Below are 20,953 nucleotides of genomic sequence, written 5' to 3'. Positions count from 1 at the left end.
AAACTACAATATTACATGACAGGGCATGTGATTGTTAAATTTTATAGAAGGGAATGAAGGATTGAAAATAAACAGGACATCAACAAGTTGGTCAGAATTGTAGGTCTGCGACTATCTCCCTAGAGTAACAAAACTTTCAGACATCCAAGGACAAACGTACTTATCCCATTCCTTGTTATCCTTACTTGGAGCTTGCTACACACAGGCAGATCATCTCAATTGAAATTCCGCAGCACTTCTCAACTACTTGCCTTCATCTCCCTCATTTTCCTTTACAATGCATTGTCCACATAGCAGCCCGAGTAATCTTTCACAAAACATAAACCTGATACTTAAAATTTCCAAGTAGGAAAGTGCATTAACTCTCAAACTTTGTATTTGGTCTTGATTTTATAAAGAGCCACTCTCATACACCTCAAGTATGAGCGCATAGTTTTCTCCTCCTTCAAACAACCACACAGGCTGTTTTCTGCCTTGGGACCTTCACATTAACTCATCTACCACCAATCCAGCCCACATAATCCCTAATTCAATTTTATTCTCAGTATTAACACTATGTGTTTTTTTAAAGATTTATTTGAAAGTTAGAGTTACACAGAGAGGAGGAGAGGAAGAGAGAGATCGAGAGAGAGATCGAGAGATCAAGAGAGAGATCAAGAGAGAGATCAAGAGAGAGATCAAGAGAGAGATCAAGAGAGAGATCAAGAGAGAGATCAAGAGAGAGAGCAAGCTAGCTTCCATCTGCTGCTTCACTCACTCCCCAGATGGCAGCAATGGACAGAGCTGTACTGATCCAAAGCCAGGAGCTTCTTCCTGGTCTCCCACATGGGTGCATGGGCCCAAGAAGTTGAGCCATCTTCTACTGCTTTCCCAGGCCATAGCAGAGAGCTGGATCAGAAGTGGAGCAGCTGGGACATGAACTAGTGTCCATATGGAATGCCAGCACTGCAGGCAGTGGCTTTACAACACTATGTGTTATTTGCTTGCTTTAGATGTTTAACATTTTGCCTTCCAAGTACAATGAAGCTCTTGGAGAGCTCGTATGCCTTGGTCAGTTCTAGTATATGACCATGCCATAGTGAGCACTGTGTCAGCACCCATTCAGTAAGAATATGAATTTATAAGTGGATAAATAAAAATCATGTGAGATATGCATACTGTATCTCATTCATTCTGGAAGAAAAAAATCCATTATGTATTTTTGAAATTTGAGGATTATTATGAAAATAATCAAGTTACATGTCAATCAACATGATTACTTTTTAAATGGTTTAAAGTAGCCAACAAGAATCCTAATTCCATTCTCTCCAGGCACATGGTAGTTATCGTAAAGACAAAATAGCTCAACTACCAAAGCAAATGTCTATGTGTGTGAATGAATGTGTGGGAGGAGAAGGAGAAAAATGAGAAAGAAGGGGGAATGTTTGATTTAGGGAGATGTACTAAAAATACTTTTCCTTTGTGCTTTTGGGATGATTTTAAAGACTTACAAGAGAAATGCTGAGTATGCCTGTGCCTGTGAAACTTAAAGTTTAAACAGTTTACAAGAAGCTCTTAAATTGTGCTTTCTTTTTTGTCATATGCATAAATATATATGTTTTTAAATACTTTTATTCTCATCCAGGAGAAAAACAATTGTTTTTAAGGCCAATAAAGCAATCAAGATACAGTTATTTACACACTTGCAATATGCACATCTTAATGGATGTAATTTAACCCACTAAGCATATTATTAGCAATTCCCACAATGTGCCAAAATACACAGAAAATTCCAATGAAAAATGTGATATGTGTCCACAGTGAGCTTACAGTATGATAGATAATGAAAGCTTAACCTTTATAAAAAATGGAACATTCAAACATAACATACATCAATTTAAACATCACAAAATACAGGGTTTAAGTTGTACATAAGATTAAATGTACACTGCGACAGCTGTGCTCACAGGAAAAGATGCTACTAATGCAACAATGGAACTGTTATTACTGATAAAGACAAAGGAAATAGATGAATATAGCCAGCAAATGTCATGGGCAACTCTAAATGAGAGAAGAGACATGCATTTGTGCATGTGTGCATGCATAGTGTGCATGGACAGCTATGTCCATATCACAGAATGGCTAATGGAAAACAGAACATCTACGCCATTGTTCACCCTCCCCTGTTCTCTAGTTAACTGCCTCTTCCATTTTGATTTACCTAACATAGACTTCACCTCATAAGCACAAAGTCACCTTTTATGAATAAAAAAGATTTCAGATTTAATTGTGTGAAAGTAGATTTTCAACAAAATGAAAAAAGAGTAGTTTATTTTTTTCCCCCAATTCTATAGTCAGAACAGCTTACACTAGGCTTGGAAGTGCACTTTTTCATAGGCAAAGCATTACTAATATTTTTTCCTCTCTCCTATCGATTGCCATCCAATTTACAGAAGGGAAGAAATCATTCCTTATTCGGGAAATGGAGGCTACTTTTGTTCATTTCACATAATGGCCTATTTAAAACAGAAATCATATCCGTTTCCTACTTTGGTTACCTATTTCACAAGCTCAGCACATTCCCAGATGCCCATTTTAGGAAGCCAGCAAGGTGTTCAGAGAAATTGTCCATCATATATTTCATATCCTAGGATTGCCATGCTCATCAGAAAGACAATACCAGGTTGATTTCTATAGTCAGGCAACTTTCAGTCTTGTGAAAGATCAGTCTACACTTGAGGATCACTTATCAAACTTGAATTCAACTTACTGCAATATCAATGCTAGAACTTTTCAGTTAAAATATGTATATTTTATTAGATATATATATAATAAAGCACAGAGATTATTAGGTAGTAGTGAGAACAGAACAAATAGACCTTAATATTGACAGTATAACTAGTACTCAAACAGTACTTTATACTTTGTGTTTCTGTGTGGGTGCAAACTGTTGAAGTCTTTACTTAGTACATACTAAATTGATCTTCTGTATATAAAGATAATTGAAAATGAATCTTGATGTGAATGGGTTGGGAGAGGGAGTGGGAGACAGGATGGTTGCGGGTGGGAGGGAGGTTATGGGGGGAAAAGCCACTAGAATCCAAAAGTTGTACTTTGGAAATTTATATGTATTAAATGAAAGTTGAAAAAAAAGTTGTAATCTATAAACCTGCAGATCTGTCCCAGTAATGACATGGTTGCTCAAATATCTCTGGGACTACTTTCATAAAAACCTAGAATAATTTAGAACAGCAGCCATAACAATATATTGATCTCCATACAGACAGCATGCGTTAAGTGAGGACAGGATGGGCATTGGAAAACTCTGTGCCTCACTGAAGAAAAAATAAATATGAGCCAAACTTATCTTAAGAAGTGGAGAGGCAAATGTCATCAAAAGTGGTCTTTGTGTGAACTAATTAGAAGGAACCCATCAGCAGTAGCCCATGCTTCTATCATCTTGAATCCCTCCCAGTAGTTCTCAGAGAGGGGGCAGATCCTGTGTGTCAAAGAGAAAGGAAAATGTGAAGATGCTGCAAAGGTGGACAAGGCGTACTATGAAAGAGAAATTAAAATGTGGATCTCAACATAAATCAAGGATCCCAGTGCAACCGAGAGATCATTTTTGGTCTTTTCTGTTGTAGTTTTTCTGTTAGAAGTGCCACCTCTAATCAAACAACACCCAAGCCAACCCAGTGGTGGTGATACAGGGAAACTGGGAGCAAGGTTAAGGGCAGCCTTGGGAAAACAAGGGCGCTAAGCTAGCAGGAAAAATCTTCCTGCCATTCTGTGCTCAGTGAAGGCGTGATGCAGCGAAGGACGGAGTTCACAAGGCTGGATGGAGCAAGAGAAAGAAAGATGAGGAGAAGGAGAAGGAAGAGGAATAAAAAAAGATGAACATATGATGAATAATTGGTTCCAGTTCATTTTTTCCTGGTATATACTGCATTTAAATCCCCTGTACAAAGTTCACTCCTTTTGAAGAAAAAAAAATGAAATATAAAATCACATAAGATTTTTTTAAGTTATATAATATCTTTATTTACTCATTTTTGTATAGTTAACATACTGATGATGGTTGTCTTTAGATAGCCCTGTCCTGCCGGTGTATTTAGCAGCCACTAACCTTGCCTACTACAAAATGGAGGTTGTAAAATAGCATGGAAATTTAAAGGAGGTTCATGTTTGTGCACAACACACAGTTATATATGGAGATGGGAGTTTTTCATCTTCAGTTGGGTCTGATACAGCTTATACAAAGACATGTTATTCTGCTAAGTGAATATCATTTTATAACTGAAAAATAACTGCAAGTGTTTTGTTCATATTCTGGATACTTCCTGTAAAATAATTGTTTTTCAATAAAAAATAAGCAGGACAGAAGTCACATGGATTTTTATACAAAAATTAGTTTTGACATTTATCTCAGTAACAAGATCAATCCATTTATAAGTACTAGGTGTAAAAATTAACAATGGGAATCAATTAAGACATGGTTTTAGGAACTCGGCTTCATTTCCACCAAAAACAAAAGAAACTAATAAACAGAAGGAAGCAAACATAAGATCTAGAGAAAATTTCTAAAAAGAAATCCCACAAGATGAATTGTAAGATATTAAATTATAAATTCCACATTTGTTTTGATAGAGAAACTCATCATCTGACATATAAATTTTGCTTTGTAGAGAATCATGTCTCATTAATGTCTACACATATCGTCCTTACTGAGATTCCTGTAATGTATGCCACTCTTGGGAAATCTGTCACTTCTTTCCTAAGTTTCCTATGATGTGATTAAAAAATTTCATGGATTTATGTTGACAAGATATGAACAAATCTGGGGGAAATAAAACAGGTTTTTATATTGCTAATTAGGAGCAAACTCCCTTAAAACTCAGTTTAAATAACACAAACTTAAAGACTTTAGAAAGCCAAACTAAAACATTTCTCTTCAAGGCTCTGTAGATAAACAGCAACAAAAATAGCCTTAATAAATAACTCTTTTTTGTGTGTTTGCTATGATATTCATATTATTGATTCTTAAATATTAAATTCCATATTACAGGATCTGTTAACTCTGGTACCTAGAATGTCATCTGTTTTCACGAGAAGAAGAATTTGGTTTTGTTCCAGTCTATCTCAGCATTACGTTCAAGTAAAGCAGACTCCATCTGATGATAATTCTTAAGGGGTATAGGCACTGAATGACAAGAATCTACATGTGACCACAGAAAATAAAGTGGCTGGGAGTTTTGGGGCTTCTTACTCCCTGATGAACAAGATGACAGAAAAGAAACCTCTGTACTTGCTTGCATAGACACAGCGTGAAGACATTGACTCAGAGCTTTAGCAGTTCTGATGTGGCTATGAAAACCTAAAAACCAGTGAGGTGCTTCTTTTAAACCCCCTAATATTACTGAGCCACTGAGTAAGCCAAATCTGAAAAGCTCTACTTTCTGATGTCTCTTATACAAGATAATAAATTTCTATTTTTTAAACCACTTTCAGTCTTGTATAAGAGACATCAGAAAGTAGAGCTATTATTTGTAGCAAAAAAAATTCGTCTGTAAAACTGCTAGTGAAATTATTACCTTTAATTAAATATTTGCTATATTAACTAGACTATGATATGTGGTACAAAAACAGTGGAATATTCCTAGCCCACAAAAGGCTCCTATTTAAGAACTTACAATTCTGATTCTTCTTGATTCATTCCTTTGTATTAGCCTTTAACAATAAAACTTCTTATTAAATACTGACAATGTCTAAACACTGAACTAGATGCTATGGGGAATACAAAAATTAATAATTTAGTTTTATATTGCTAGGTATCAGAATAACTTAAAATGTATTCTGAATTATGAAGCAGGAGAGATGTAGTTGCTCCTCAACATTATTTCAAAATACGTTGCAATCGGGTACAAAAACACTTTTGATGTAACAAGTTAAAAATTGATGAGTAACAAGTAGTCATTGGCTTAGCGATTAAGACACTGAATAAGATGCCTGTCTTGTAGAGTGCTTGGGTTTGAAATCCAGCTCCAGTTCTTGACTCCAGCTTCCTATAAATATATACCCTGAGAGGCAGCAATGATGGCTCACCAATTGGATTCCATGTTAGAGAACTGAACTGAGTTCTTTGTTCCCAGATTCAGCCCTTAGCCCAGCCCTAGCCATTGAGCCATTTGGGAAGTGAATCAGCAGATGGGATACCTATCTCCATCTCCCTCTTCCATATCTATCTCCCTTTTCCCCCACACTTCTCTCCCTCCCTGTTCTTCTCCATGCTTTAAAATAAATAAACCTTTGAAAATTATACAGTATGGTATCTGTAGAGGATTGGTTGCAGGACTCCCCATATACCGAAATCTATATATACAAGTCCTTTTTTAAAATAGCATTGAATTCGCATGTAACTTACACATCAACTATGGTATACTTTAAATAATAAAGTATTTATAATACCTATACAATATAGTTGTTATACTCTATTATCTGGGGAATAATGACAAGAAAAATGTCTGTATATGTTCAGAACATTCACAATATTTCTTTAATATTTTTGATCTGCTTGTTGAATTGTGGTGGGTGGAATCCATGGATAGGGAGGCAGGACTATATTTGGAATGAGGATTCATAAGCAGATCAAAAGGAGTGTCATGTACACAAAAACAACACATAGGATAAAAATAAGCGAAGGTCAATTGAAGCCATGACCCAAAGAAAAACTGAATGCACCTGATTATCATTCTCTTGTATGTTCCCACTTAGTTGGGACAGGCATAGTTGCATAAACCCAACTACCCCAAGTATTTTGTCATCAAGTAATTGAGAATCGACAGAAGACATGTAATTATATAATGTTGGGAGATTCCTGGCCAAGATCAAAGTAGGCTTGTGGGGGAAGACAACTTTGTTAGCAGTGGAGATACTGGTTTGGATGCCACGTTTCTTACTGAGTACCTTGAGTTTGACACTTGGCTCTAGCTCCTGCCACGAGCATCCTACTAATTGCAATGCTGCGATAGAGCAGTGATGGCTCAAGTACTCGGATTTCTGCAACCAACACAGAAGAAATTAATTTCAGTTCCTGCAGGCATTGCAGGCACTTGGGGCATAACCCAGTGGATGGGAGTTGACTCTTTATTTCTGTCTCTTAAAGAGATTACTTTTAAAAAATTAAGTGTGTTTAATATATAGCTTAGCTAATGGTCTTACCAAAGTTGCTGATATCAGCCAAAGACCAAAATTTTTCCATTTTCCTGGCGTAAGATGCTGAGCCAATTCATTTAAACATACAGGGGTGGGCAAGAGAGACACAAAGAGAGAAGGAAATTAATGTTTAAAGCTATTTGGAGTTATGTACCCTCAGAAATCAGATAAGACAATGACCTTGGCACAGAGGAAATCTTGATATTTGAGAGAAATGACATTACCCATCAGTGAAGACAGAAAAAATTATTTAGTAAATTGTTCCAGGATTGTTAATTATATCTAAGGGGAAGCAAAATAAAACCAGATCCAGCCACCAAACAATAGAAATATTAACACCTCAAGGGACTCCTGCATGCTGAATTGAAAAATATTAAAGAATAACTCAAACCCACATAAAAAATTAAAATATACATAAATTTAATAGCTTATGTGGTTTTGATTTTTTCTATATTATTTTTCATGTCTTCTATAGTATTATTTGCACATAAGTACTTATAAAATTGTAGTGATGTGCATACAAGGTGTACAGATGTAATTTATGTGACAATAAGAGCAAAAGGATAGGCAAGAGTAGGAGCTCTATAGCAGTGAAACTACATATAATGTTGACTCAATGTTGGCATTGATCAATTATATTTTATAAAGATGTTAATTTTAATCCTCCAGAACACTAAGGAAATTACCATAATACTACACTAAAAGAAACAAAGAAATGAAAGCCATACACTAAACACACACATATATATATGTATATAGACATATATATATTTAAAGCTAAGATGGCAGTAGTCTACAGAGAGAGAAACTGAAAAGTATACAGACAGCAAATAGCAAAGTGGCAGAAGCAAATCCTGCCTTATCTGTAACTACATTAAAGGTAAATAGACTAAGCCGGTGCCGGCACCGCGGCTCACTTGCTTAATCCTCCGCCTATGGCGCTGGCATCCTGGGTTCTAGTCCCAGTTGGGGCGCCGGAGTCTGTCCTGGTTGCTCCTCTTCCAGTCCAGCTCTCTGCTGTGGCCCGGGAGTGTAGTGGAGGACGGCCCAAGTGCTTGGGCCCTGCACCCCATGGGAGACCAGGAGAAGCACCTGGCTCCTGGCTTTGGATTGGCGCAGCACACCGGCCATAGCAGCCATTTGGGGGGTGAACCAAAGGAAGGAAGACCTTTCTCTCTCTCTCTCTCTCTCTCTCTCTAACTCTGCCTGTCAAAAAAATTAAAATAGATAAAAAAGGGAAATAGACTAAACATTTCTAATGAAGTACAAATTGGCACAATAGCATTTTAAAATTATTCAACCATTCCAAATTACACTTTAAAGCTGTAGCAACTGGAGTATTTTCTTTCTGTAGAAAGAATGGAAAAAGATAGACCATGCAAACAGTTACCAAAAGGGAGCGGGAGTGGCTGTCCAGAAACAAGTAAAATAAACTGTAAGACAAAAATGGCAACTTTATAGATAAGATTGTCCATAAATTTAAGCTGCTAAAATCAATCAAAGATACATTTTAATTTGTGTGACCTGAATCTGTGTATCATATGTTTTAAACATGTTGGTAGAAAGAAACTAAAAACATTTTATATGGTTGTACTTAAGTTTACTGGTTAAACAAACTACACCATGTTAGATATTTAAGAGGTGTTTTCAAATACATGATTCTTAAAATTTATAGAAGGCATTGGACCTTCTGGTAAATGTTTTCTTAAGTTGTTATCTAATGGTTGAAATGGTTTGCTAAGTATTCATGTTATATTGCTATTGTCAGCAAGCAATCTAGGACTTGCTCCCTCATTTCTCTATTCTAAGCCCAACTTGTTCTTTCATTTCTCTATTCTCTTCAAGGTAGGAAACTAATTCTATTATGAAGGAATCTGTAGGACGCACAATTTAATCTTTAGTCCTTATAAAAGAGATGGCTAACATTTTTCTGCAATAGCATAGCCAAAATAAGAACTCAAATAATAATCTCATAGCTAGATTCACTTTGCCATCAGCGAAGTATACAGTAAGTAGAAAAAACCTCCCTTTCAGACCAAAGGGAAAGAAAGTTTTAAAGTGAGAATATAATTTTCCTCATGGGCATTGTCTACCTTAGAAAAACTACTACAGAACATGCCTGTGACTATAGACTTGTAGTTCAGGCCACCGAAGATTAGAGATGGGACACGGGCACTCCCTTGACTTGCATCCTCTGGTCTGCTTTAACACAAACCAGGAGGAAAAGAAAGCTAGGCATCAGAAGCAATGGGTGGCAGGCCTATTAATGGCTGATCTGTACAGTGATCTGCCCTCAAGGAGACCCAACAGGCCAGTCCACTGCAGTGGCTTTCAATGTGGTAAGCCTGGGCTTCAGCAGAAGTCAGCTTGCCAAGAGTTGGATCACTGGAAATGGACCTGTCCTGGAGTCGAAGGATGCCCAGGTCAGAGCCACAGATCTTATTGGCTCGAGGCTGAAAAGCCCTTCACTCAGCCCAACTTCCAAAGTGACCACTGCAGCTGAGGGGATGTCCAAGTAGGGTCAGCAACATTGCAGGCAGAACTGTAAATTTCTTGTTAGAGATGCCCCCTGCCTTTACCTGGCCAGCTCTCCTCCCAGGCCAGCCAAGTAATGAAAGTCAACAGAGTGCCTTCCCCTAGGAGGTTCACACCTCCCTTAGGATGTACCCCATGTAAAGAGATAGATAGGTCTGGGCCTCTTAACTTACAAGGCCTAAAGCCCACCAGATTATTATCAAGCCCCTTCTATCAGGTTCTATTTGCCTCTCAATCAGAAAAATTACTTGTAGCTTAGACAGCACCTTTCTTAGCTCCTCTAATAATGACTCTGTCCTTTGTTCTAGGCCCTGTCTAGTGCACTTGGGCCTCATACCTTTGTAATCATAACCTCTACTCTACCACCAATGGCTCTACTCCCAACCTGTGTGTACTGATGGTCCTCTTCCCCACTTAATGCTGTATAATTGTTCAAACCTGGTAAATGCCACTCTTAGGATCATTGGTTACCATCCTCACTCTGTCTTTTATGACCTTGTCTAAATATGATCAGAGTCGGCAAACTTGGAAGGCTTCCATAGCCTTGGCAACTCATGTCGACAGCCTAGGATGGTTACTGGCGCCATAAACTAGAGTGTCAATTTGTTGGATCAACAACAGGAGCCACTGTGTACTTGCTCCTCATGTGGGATCTCTGTCCTTATTGTGCTGTACATTTTGATTTAATGCTATAACTAGTACTCAAACAGTATGTTTCACTTTGTGTTTCTATGTGGGTGCAAACTGTTGAAATCTTTATACTAAATTGATCTTCTGTATACAAAGAGAATTGAAAATGAATCTTGATGCAAATGGAAGGGGAGAGGGAGCGGGAGAGGGGAGGGTTGTGGGTGGGAGGGAAGTTATGGGAGGGGTAAGACATTGTAATCCATAAGCTGTACACTGGGAATTTATATTCATTAAATAAAAGTTAAAAAAAAAGAAAAAAAAAACAAAAACAAAGATAAAAATCTCATAAGAAATACATATTTCTATTAAAATGTATGTAGCTAATAACAGAGAAGCAAAATATGTGAATCAAAATTTAAGAGAATTATAGTAAAACATAATTCAATAACAGACTTTATATATATATATATATATATATATATATATATATAAATTTTTTTTGACAGGTAGAGAAGACAGATCTCTGATCTGCTGGCACCCTCCCCAAAATGTTGTCAATGGTTGGAGCAAGGCCAGGCCAAAACCAAGCATGGAAATCTCAACCAAATGCAACAAGGGTAGCAGGGACCCAGAAAACTCAATTCTCACCACTGCCATCCAAGGTCTGTGGCAGCACAAAGCCAGAATCAAGCGAAAGAGATGACTCAAATCCAGAGACTCCATCATGAAATGCTGCCATCTTAACTACCACCCAAACTTTCAGCCCAATAATAGAGGCTGCAATATTCCAGTGTCAGCAATGTAGACAAAAAGATGCTATAGGATCCAAAAGAAATCTAAGACTTTATTAATACTACAAATTCTAGGCCTAATAAACATCTTGATACCTAAGCAGAGGTAGAGTAGTCGCTATAATTGACCACATATTAGTCCACTGAAAAAGTTTCAATAGATATCGAAGGATTAAAATCATAGAAAGTATGCTCACTGACAACAGGGAAATTAAACTAGAAATAAATACAGGAAAATTTGGGAAATGCATAAATATGTGGTCATTAAATAACATATTCCTGAAAATTAAAAACACAAGAAGTAACAATATTAGAAAATGCTTTGAGATGAAGGAAAACAAATATATAATTAGCAAAACTTGCACAGTCAAGTTAAAGCAAAACTTAGAAGAAAATGTATAGCTTTAAATACATGTATTTTAAAAAATCTCAAATCAATAACCTTTCACTTATAGAAACATTCCAGTATCTGCTTCTAGATAAGAGAATAAATTCAAAGCAATCAGAAGAAAATAACAACTATGGTAGGAACTAATAACATAGAAATCAAATAGTAGAAAAATAAATGAAAATATAATTGGTTCTGTGATAAGGAAGCATGAACATCTAGCTAGACTAGCAAAAGCAAAAGCTCAAATTGTTATAGCATGAAGGACCAGAAATTACTACCAGAGTTATGAAGTAAAACACAGTGCAAATGCATAATATAAACAATTTTATACCAACAAATCAGAAAACTTAGATCTAGTGGACAAATTCCTAGAGGATCCAAATAAATAAAAACTAAAAAAGAAAAAAAAATCTGAAGTAGAATGTAAATATTAATAAATTTTTAATTTTCCATTATACAGCCCATAAGATGGCTTCTCTATAAATTCCAAACATTTAAAGAATCTACACCAATATTTCACAATTTTTTTCAAAATTAGAAAGCAATTAATATCTATGAGGCTTGTTTTACCCTATTACCAAAAACATCACAAGAAAATAATGTTGTAGAATAAAATTCTTTGAGTTTAAATGCTAAAATTTTCACAAAACACTAGCCAATTGAATCCATCAATATAAAGGAATTTTTACACCATAACCAAATGAGATTTATCCCTTGAATGCAAGGTAGGGCAATTCAACATACAAAAATAAGTTACCATAATATAACACTATATTAATAAAGTTTAACTACATAATTCATTCAATGTACAAAAGGTATCTGAAAAAATCCATTACATATTCAAAATAAAAAGACTGAAACTGAAAATAAAAAGATAATTTTTTCAATATGATGAAGTGCATCTACAAAATATGCACAACTAATATTTTACTACAGGGTGAAAAGCAGAGAGCCTGCTTATATCATCAGGAAACCAAGACATCTATTTATTCTTGTCACATCTATTCAATATTGTGAGAGGCGATCACTTCCAGTGAAATTGGGCCTGGGAAAGAAAGAAAACTAGATTTTTCGAAAGGAGTAAAACTATGTCTAGTCGGAGATGTCATAATCTTCTATAGAGAATATCCTAAACAATCTATAACAAAGTATTACTTAATAAACATTTCAGCAAGGTTTCAGGGCATAATAACAAGAGAAACTCATAACTAGCAATAAAGAATTTTCAAAGGTAATCAGGGAAACCATTCTATTTAAGTAGCATCAAAAATAATAAAATGTTTAGGAATGAATTTAACAACAGACATGCAAGAATTGTACACAGAAAAATTCACAAACACTAAATGAAATAAAGCTGACATCATTTAGTGAGGAAAAGCTCAGGCTAATGAATCAGATACTTAATACTGTTTTGAACGTGTTATAGATTTATCTACAGCTCCAACATAGTCAATCTTAAAATCTTAGTTCTTTTTTCAAAAATTGATAAAAAAAATGACCCTAAAACTCATCTGTAATTGCAAGGGACCAAGAGTAGCCTAACAATCTTGAAAAATAAACTCTTAATTCACAGCAATTTCAAATTTAGCTGCAAAACTACAGTATTAAGAAAAACGAGTGATGATGGAATAAAAATGAACAGATCATTCATACAATTTAGAGTCCAGAAATAAAATGTGCTGTATGTTCAATTGTTCTTGCACTAGGTGCCAGGACAACTCCATGTGAAAAGGACACATACTCTGCATCTCTCCTTTCTGTGGGAAGCAATGGGACTGGTCCAGAGACTCTGGGTCATTTCTTGCAGAAGTGGTGATGAGCTGTGCCAAAGCCCCGAGGCCCCTCCCAGTCGGGGTTCCCTGAATATAGGGCTAGCGCAGACTTCACAGGGGAGTTCAGGAGTGTGGTCTGTTTCTTCCATTGGTCAGCACCTATCGTAAGAGTCCAGGTGGGGAAATAGCAGCTGTCTGGGAACTTTGGGGTGCACTTAGGAATGCTGGGTGTCCCCCTCTGGCATCTGGAGAATGAGAGAAGTAGGGAGTCTCTCTCTCTCCCATGTAGAGGAGGCAGCAGCATAGCAGGGGTCCTGGGACCAGTGCTCAGGGGGTAGATGCACCTTCTCTCTTGCTCAATACCAGTTACCAGATGACTAAAGGTAAGAGAGACTGTGGTGTGTGGGGTGGTTGCAGAAGGCATAAAAACTGTTTGAAGGAAGTGTTTTCAGGGACTTGGTAAGAGGAAGGAGGGCGGGCGGGCTGGTTCTGGATGAAAGAGAGCAGCAAATGCCTATGGAACTCATATTATGAGGGAGCCCCCGCACGCGCACACCCGTACAACACTTACGGGATCTCTACTACCTGAACTACAATGAATGAGAAGATGGGGCTCTCTGCACTTGGCACAGACTTAGATGTTTGCAGCCAACCACAGATATCCTAAGGGCTTGCACCGTAGGCCTGTGCTGTTCTGGGACAACAGCCACACAGACTCTGCAGTCACACAGTTGGCTCAGCCTCTGCCCTACCTCCGCGGGGAGCAGACACCCCTACTTCTGGGAGACGCTAATCCGCCATTTTTCAGCCTCTCACCTGGGTCCTTCGCGAGCATCCAGAAGCGGTTGTGGAGCCAGTCCTACCTCGGCATCGGAGGGGGAATAAATGGCTCACAGAGCACCTCAGGTGTTTTCAATGCAGAGTCTCACCAGGCCCTCCAGACTGTGGTCTGAAGTCCACTCAGGTGTGGCCAGATACGAGCAGGCTGTGGTTGTGAAGTTGTCAGCATCTTAGGGATCTCCAAGACCAGGTGTTGCTGATACTGCCTTTTGTCAACGTTGAAAAAACCACTCTTTATAATCAACAGATTCAAGTGAACACGCCAGCTCCTCTCCACAGGTTGATAGCACATGGGCTGTGCCTGGAAAAGGGTCGTGCTGCCCCAAGGATGGCCATCAGCTGAGGGGATCCTAGAAGCGGCAGTCACGGTGTCCGCGGTAGGTTCTGGTGCCATCTAAGCAGTGTGTCAAAGAGCCAGTTGCGTCCGGAGACCTGTGTCAATGTGCATGGGATTCCATGATTTTGTATTTATTTTGCACTAAATTCTTTGCAGTAAATGGTGCTGGTGTAGCTGGATATTCACATGGAACAGAAGTGAAGTTGGATCACTACCTCATACCATGCACAAAATTTCACTCAAGAGGCATCACAATATAAAATAGAAGCTAAAACTGTAAAACTCCCAAAATATAGCGATGAGTGTTCTTGACTTTGTAATTGATTTTTAATGTGATATCAAGGGCACAAGATTTACATGAAACAAAAATAAGATACGCACCTATCAGAATGGCCAAAACTCAAAACACTGATAACTTAAAATGCTGATAAAGATGTGGCACACAGGAGCTCTCATTTGTTGCTGGTAGAAATGCAAAATGGTACAGCAACTTTGAAAGTTTCTAACAGTCTCTAATAAATCTAAATATACTCTTTCCATATGACCCAGTGGTCACAGCACTTGCTATCTATTCAAGGATTTGAAAGCTTTCATCAATAGAAAAATGTGCCCATGAGTGTGAATAGTAGTTTTGTTCATAATTGCTTGAACCTGGAAGCAACCAAGATGGCCTTCATCCAATATTATAGCAGAGACCCTTCCCAAAGCAAAGGAAAAAGAGAAATAGAGCTGTAAAGGAGAACTGGCTAGGAGCAGATATGGTAGGGGATTTCCAGCAGGTACTTTACAGGAACAAGGAGTTAAAGCTACCTTGAAACATAGGCAGTTTGGGTATGCACATGTGCAGCCTGTAGCAATTATGTCAGCAGTGCTATAGCTCTAAAAGAGCAAATCAAAATATGTAGAACCAAATATGCAAAGGAAAACTTAAAGTTGTTTGTGCCAAGGTATCTAAGACAATGACATGCTTTGTTCAGGGCTCAGACTTTATAAAAATCCTCTGAGCCTGCTGGCATAAAATAAAGCTACTTCCTGCTGACAGCCTCTCTCTGGGAATCCTGCTACAATATCAGAGTACCACGGGTTGAATCTCAACTCCTGACTCTGCTTCCTATTCCAGCTTCCTCCTAATGCACACCTTGGGAGTCAGCAGTGACAGCTCAAATACGTACGTCTCTGCAAACCCACATTAGAGACCCAGACTGAATTCTCCACCTGGCCCAGTTCCAGCTGTGGTTAGCACTTGTTAGTTAACCAGTGGATGGAAGATCAATCTCTCTCTCTCATAAATTAAAAAATAAGAAATCTATCAGTAATTTAAATCATACTTTCCTTTTCTTTGCTTTTTAATAAACTCATAACATCTGCAGTATAAAGTCCAAGACCTTTGGCACAGGTTACATTGTCTCTAACTACATCTGGCCTTGTTGTCTGTAACTCCACATGGTTCTGTTTTAATACTTCAGAAAGATACATTTCTCCATTTACAGAGGCTATTACCTGCCTCTGATTCCCCGTTAATGACATGTGCTCTCCCTGTTTGCCTTTGAGGTCTGACTCAAGCCTTGTCTCTTCCAGTAAACATCTCCTTATCTGGCTCTACTGAGCTTCTCTTTCTGTTTTAAAGGTTTTTCTCTGGATTTCCAATAAGTTCCCAGATTATATATTTCTGTTATCTTCAATTGCAGGAGAGTTTAGGAATTTAAATCTTTCATTTTTTTTTAATTTTCTTCTGTTTTATTTCAGAAATTTTATATTATTATATTTTATGTCTAGGCCTGCAATCCATTTTATTTTGTTTTCCTCTTTTTTAAATTGTCTTTTTCGTAGGGAATCTGTTAATACAGTAGATTCTCTGGGTCACAGCAAATGCATGGTAATGTCTACAGCACAACTCTCTTCAATTCTTATGTTAAGGCGTTATTAATACAGAGAACAGATTCAATATTTCATGGATACAAATCTAATAATATAATGATACTTCTCTCCTTCCCTCCTTCTCCCTTTTATTTCTTTCATTTTTTTTAATTTTTGAAATAACATATTTTAATATCCATTATAGTAACAGGCTTAATGCACCACTAAATAAAGTGTTCAAAAGTAATACATTTTTGAAAACAGAATTATCTAAATTTTTCCTATTTTATTTCAAAGTGTAAGACAAACAGAATTCAGCCCAGTAAACTAAGCAGTACATCACAGAGTATAAATTCAATTTCTAGTTATTGTCTGGTTTTTCTAGGCCAAAGCAACAGAACAATAAATAACATCCTTAATTTTTTCTCAAATATCAACATTAAAAGAACTGACTGCTAAGGAATATTTCTAAATTCATGTTAATTTTCCAACTTCATTTTTCCAGCTCAGTCTTTTTTTTCAATCTTTTTTAGACCATCTCTGTGGTATCTATCTGTATCCAACATGTTTACACTTTTCACCAATACAATTAACTTGGAAGCTTATGATATGTCTTTTATATCCACTCAGATACAAGTCAATTATCTCAATATGAGTGTTCATGGTGTGCATTGGATCAGGAGCAATAAATTAAATGATTTACTGAAGTACTTTGTAAGCCTTTAATTTGTTCACTGCAGTTAAATATCGGTTAGATACTTGAGGTTTACTTGTGTGTCATTGAATTAGGACAAGTGGCCCTGAGAACCTTTGCACAATGTCATGTTACTCAACGTACTCTCCTTTGAGTTCTTTCTGCCAGACTCTTTAATGTCAGTGTTTACAAAACTTTGGTAAAGGTGGCATTAACGTCTGATGACACTTTTGTCATATATTCAAAGATTAATAATTAGAAATAGATACATGATTGGGGCTGGTGCCATGGCTCAATAGGCTAATGCTCCGCCTTGTGGTGCCAGCACACCGGGTTCTAGTCCTGGTCGGGGCGCCGGATTCTGTCCTGGTTGCCCCTCTTCCAGGCCAGCTCTCTGCTGTGGCCCGGGAGTGCAGTGGAGGATGACCCAAGTGCTTGGGCCCTGCACCCCATGGGAGACCAGGAGAAGCACCTGGCTCCTGCCTTCGGATCAGCATGGTGTGCCGGCCACAGCGCGCAAGCCTCGGCGGCCATTGGAGGGTGAACTAACGGCAAAGACCTTTCTCTCTCTCTTTCTCACTGTCCACTCTGCCTGTCAAAAAAAAAAAAAAAAAAAGAAAAGAAATTGATACATGATACATGATTGGATGTTATCTTTCCTGAAGGAAGCAGTAGTCTCTCAAATATGATACTACTCTCTTAACCATCACATTTTTCAATTAAAAATAACAAGGCTTGTGGGGAAATTAGTTACATGTTGGTGCCCAAAGGAAGTAAGGTGGGCAGAATCCAAAGTTGTTTACCACTAAAACTGATTGGCTGTGCAACATCAGGGGAGGTAACAAAACTAGTAACAAGTGTATAGACATATGGCTAGTCCTATAGAAATCCCCCCGTAAAATGACCGTTTAAGTGATTGGTTGGTCCTTAGCCCTGCCCCAATCACTCTGCAGTTTTGTGCTATAAAAGGTTCTGTTTTGCACGAAGTAAATGAGTCCTTGCTAGACTTGGCTCCCCGCTGCGTCTGATTGTCTCCGGGATCGGGAGGCTGGGGAACGGGCGAGCGGCGCACTTACCTTTCCTCGGACCCAGTCCATCCTTGTACAGACTAGTTAAAGTTTTAACAATGAGAGTTTTGCTACCAAGAAAACAGATGGATGGATCACATTTACGCTTGTTGTGAAAGACTAAATGATATACTTCTTGGGGCCAGCGCCTTGACTCATTAGGCTAATCCTCTGCCTGCGGCACTGGCATCCCGGGTTCTAGTCCCGGTTGGGGCTCCGGATTCTGTCCCAGTTGCTCCTCTTCCAGTCCAGCTCTTTGCTGTGGCCCGGGATTGCAGTGGAGAGTAGCCCAAGTGTGTGGGCCCTGCACCTGCATGGGAGACCAGGAGGCAGCACCTGGCTCCAGGCTTCGGATTGGTGTAGCTCTGGCAGTAGCGACCATTTTGGGGGTGAACCTATGGAAGGAAGAACTTTCTCTCTGTCTCTGTCTCTCACTGTCTAACTCTATCTGTCAAATAAATAAAATTTTTTTTTTTTAAAAAAGAACACACTTTACAAAATGAGAGCTGTAGGACAAAATGTGGATAGACAAATTATGGATGATTTTCCCACAGCTCTGTGCCCTTCTTCCATGGTCACATTGCCCTGAAATTACTTTTAAAATAATGTAGAGTGCCTTATCACTTTTCTGATAGTCTCTATGTTTGTAACAAATAATTCACCATCCATCAATATTTTATGAATTCTTTGTATGCTATCACACTCTGTTGGTCTCTGTATCTTAAAAATCCAGCCTTAATAACATTTCTCATTCTATCTTCTTTATTCTATTTATACATTCTACTTTATGAGGTCAGTTACTTATACTCTTTTACCTTATTTTCCAGGAAAACAACATTTGGAGTTATTCACAGCTATGTTTGTGTTCTGGCTCCACAATTCCTTCTTGTGTTGCTTTAAGGAAGATGCTTTGACTACAACCACTCTCAGGAATGTCACTAAAACTTAAAGCAAAGTCCATTATTCTCATTGGAAATATTATATGACAATGTAATTTTTTTTAAATTTTAAGGTACTAATTATACTAATGATGTGTATATTGATATAAATCAATAAAATTGTGGCAGATCTACAAATCATTTTCCAGAACCATTGCAAACATTCCAATATTCTCTGAGAAAAGCAGCCCTAAGTCATAATAGTGCAAGCCTATAATGGAAAAATCACATAGGAGGTTATAGCAATTTAATCATTTCAGGCATGCAAATCTAGTTTTATATAAGAAATATATTAATGTTTTCAGAATATTAAGATAACAAAATAAAATAAACTTGTGTTGTATTCAATCCAATCAAAAGTCCACTCAGACTAGGCTGACATATTTATTCTAATAAAATAATCTTCCTAATCCCTTCACTATATTTAATGAAGAACAGTCAGGATGATTGTTTTATTTATGTTACCTCTGTTCCAATTCTGTAACCTGTATACCTCATTTTAAAGCAATTGTGTTTTTTGTGGGCTTTAAAAACCTTTCACTATACAGTTCTAAGATGTTAACTTTTGGCACATGAAGGCTTACTTTTCTAGGTTTCATATTTACTCATATATGTAAAAAACTATCTAGAATAGCTGGAAAATGGGCTTCCAGTGGTCTCTGAATGTGAAAGGAAGCTCTCCACTCCACTTTAAATCGATAGTTGAGATAGGTGTTTTATTATGCTCATATCACAGATGATAAATCTAAGGATCTAAGAAAACCAGTGTCTCTTTCAGGAGTAAAAATTAATTTAGTAGCAATGAAATTTGGTTGAATTCTTCAGACCTAATGTGTAACCTAATGCAAGAAGCAGTTGCATTTTAACATGTTTACATTTTCAAAGGGCATATAAACACACAGATAATCAAGGATAAATATAACTAGGTATTGTAAAATGAAAATAATTGTAACATTAATGTTAATTCCCCAAAATGAGCTGAGTCCAATAAATTGCTATACTGAATATATTTTTTGATTGAAATCAATTGGGTGGGTGATTCCTAATGATTCAACATAGTGTTGTGCATTAACTATTTTTATACTGTTGTTGTAAAGAATAGATATGTAATTTATCAAAGTTACAAATGACATGCAGGAAAAAAAATTGATATTTAAATTAATGTATGGCTTAAGTAGTATAATTGAAATAGTGATAGACTCAAATCCATGTAATATAATGATGCCATCCAAGTAAATAAGTGAGATTCCATAACAAGTGCTAAAAATAGAGGTTGAGCATGTACAACTCAGAAAGTAGTCATTCTTTTTGTGACAGTCACAGATGTATAGAAAATATTACCATTGTGAGAGAATAAACAAACAGGATACATGAATGAATGTATCACACAGTTACCTGCTCTTTCATAAGGATATAACTCACACAGTTACCTGCTCTTTCATAAGGATATAACTAAGCATTTTGCTTGTGTTGCACATAGTTTAAAATAATCAAGAGATCTCTGTCTTTATTGTGCTGTACATTGCTATTTAATGCTATAATTAGTAATCCAATGGTAGTTTTTTCACTTTATGTTGCTATATGGGCAAAATGTTGAAATCTTTACCTAATATATACTAAACTGATCTTCTGTATACAAAGAGAATTGAAAATGAATCTTTACATGAATGGAAGGGGAAAGGGAGCGGGAAAGGGGAGGGTTGCGGGCGGGAGGGAAGTTATGGGAGGGGGGAAGCCATTGTAACCCATAAGCTATACTTTGGAAATTTATATTCATTAAATAAAAGTTTTAAAAAAAAAAAGGCTAAAAAAAAAAAGGCTAAAAAAAAAAAAATAATCAAGAGAGCAGGGCCGAAGCTGTGGCATAGCAGGTAAAGCCACCACCTGCAGTGCCGGCATCACATATGGGC

Source organism: Lepus europaeus, chromosome 13 (assembly GCF_033115175.1).
Source record: "Lepus europaeus isolate LE1 chromosome 13, mLepTim1.pri, whole genome shotgun sequence".
In the NCBI taxonomy this organism is placed as follows: domain Eukaryota; kingdom Metazoa; phylum Chordata; class Mammalia; order Lagomorpha; family Leporidae; genus Lepus; species Lepus europaeus.
This window is presented reverse-complemented; position numbering follows the sequence as displayed.